Here is a 2449-nt window from a genome sequence, read left to right as displayed (position 1 = left end):
GGTCATCATCATCATCATCATCATCACCTACAGCATTTTTTTTTTTTTTTCGTCTACGCCTATAGCGCCGGTAGGCTTCCTTGAGGGGCCTGGATGGTGTTTGTCCCCAGCCCGTCATGGCGCAGGCAAGTGTTTATAGTGGCGCCATCTTCTCTTGGCTCATGCTGCCCCCCGGAACTCCTCCTTGATTCACTTGGACGGTTTCCTCTAGAGTCCGGGTTGATGGGTGGTCTTCAGGACAGCATGTGGGTAGTCTTGGGAGGTCATTCTTGATTCAATTGGAGAGTTCTTCCTCCTCCTCTTCCTCCTCTTCCTCCTCCTCTTCCTTTCCCTCATTCTTCCTCTCCCTTTGTCCGGGTTGATGGGTGGTCTTCAGGACAGCATGTGGGTAGTTTTAAGCCACTCGGCGGTGACTGAAAAATCCCAGGTGGTAGCGTGGGGATTCGAACCCGCGTCGTCCATCACGCGGTGAATGTGGGCCCAGCACGCTACCACTCAGCCACCGCCTACCCAGGTTTCACAAGACCCAGATTTCCCTGCATGTCTTCACCTTCAGCTACTGTGTCTCTGTCTGGCGTCAATAAACCCCTGAAGAACCTTTCCTCAGGGACACTTTCCCCACCACAGCCACGGTCGCCAGCCATCGCCATTTTGCAGGAGTGGTGGAAAATACTTGTTTGCAGGAGTGGTGGGTAATACTTGCGGCAGGACGGTCAGGCTCAGGGCAGCGAGGTTATTGTTTCAAGAGGCAATGTAGCAACCCATCTTGACGAACTTGACCCTCCCCGTATTACGAGGCACGACGGTATCACCCAACACCTCCGCCCACACTGCCAGCGGTGATTGGTTAGAGTTTCTCCGGTGGGTGTGAATTACAGCACTTTGGGGTCTCGGGTGGTCGGTATGAGGCAGTGTATATATAGGGCCAGTTTCACAGTTCCCCATGATGGGTTAGTAAGCTCCCAAACCAATACCAGAGCCTTCGAAATGTCCTTGTACAGTGTCTGGTGTTTATATTCAGTTCCACAGTTCCCCATGATGGGTTAGTAAGCTCCCAAACCAATACCAGAGCCTTCGAAATGTCCTTGTACAGTGTCTGGTGTTTATATTTAAGTTCACAAATTTGATGAAACTACACAGGAAAAGTCTTGTGTATTTAGTGTGGCATGGAAGACCTCACCGTTTTGGATTGTATGGGATTCTGCAGGTTTGGTTCGGGCTGTTACGAAGACACTGTGTCGGACTGTGGAATCGGCTCATAGTCACGGCACCCGGGCTGAGGCGGTGGGCGTGAATCGCAGCACTTTGGGGTCTCGGGTGGTCGGTATGAGGCAGTGTATATATAGGGCCAGTTCCACAGTTCCCCATGATGGGTTAGTAAGCTCCCAAACCAATACCAGAGCCTTCGAAATGTCCTTGTACAGTGTCTGGTGTTTATATTTAAGTTCACAAATTTGATGAAACTACACAGGAAAAGTCTTGTGTATTTAGTGTGGCATGGAAGACCTCACCGTTTTGGATTGTATGGGATTCTGCAGGTTTGGTTCGGGCTGTTACGAAGACACTGTGTCGGACTGTGGAATCGGCTCATAGTCACGGCACCCGGGCTGAGGCGGTGGGCGTGAATCGCAGCACTTTGGGGTCTCGGGTGGTCGGTATGAGGCAGTGTATATATAGGGCCAGTTTCACAGTTCCCCATGATGGGTTAGTAAGCTCCCAAACCAATACCAGAGCCTTCGAAATGTCCTTGTATAGTGTCTGGTGTTTATATTCAGTTCCACAGTTCCCCGTGATGGGTTAGTAAGCTCCCAAACCAATACCAGAGCCTTCGAAATGTCCTTGTACAGTGTCTGGTGTTTATATTTAAGTTCACAAATTTGATGAAACTACACAGGAAAAGTCTTGTGTATTTAGTGTGGCATGGAAGACCTCACCGTTTTGGATTGTATGGGATTCTGCAGGTTTGGTTCGGGCTGTTACGAAGACACTGTGTCGGACTGTGGAATCGGCTCATAGTCACGGCACCCGGGCTGAGGCGGTGGGCGTGAATCGCAGCACTTTGGGGTCTCGGGTGGTCGGTATGAGGCAGTGTATATATAGGGCCAGTTCCACAGTTCCCCATGATGGGTTAGTAAGCTCCCAAACCAATACCAGAGCCTTCGAAATGTCCTTGTACAGTGTCTGGTGTTTATATTTAAGTTCACAAATTTGATGAAACTACACAGGAAAAGTCTTGTGTATTTAGTGTGGCATGGAAGACCTCACCGTTTTGGATTGTATGGGATTCTGCAGGTTTGGTTCGGGCTGTTACGAAGACACTGTGTCGGACTGTGGAATCGGCTCATAGTCACGGCACCCGGGCTGAGGCGGTGGGCGTGAATCGCAGCACTTTGGGGTCTCGGGTGGTCGGTATGAGGCAGTGTATATATAGGGCCAGTTCCACAGTTCC

The sequence above is a fragment of the Eriocheir sinensis genome, chromosome 69 (assembly GCF_024679095.1).
Source record: "Eriocheir sinensis breed Jianghai 21 chromosome 69, ASM2467909v1, whole genome shotgun sequence".
In the NCBI taxonomy this organism is placed as follows: domain Eukaryota; kingdom Metazoa; phylum Arthropoda; class Malacostraca; order Decapoda; family Varunidae; genus Eriocheir; species Eriocheir sinensis.
This window is presented reverse-complemented; position numbering follows the sequence as displayed.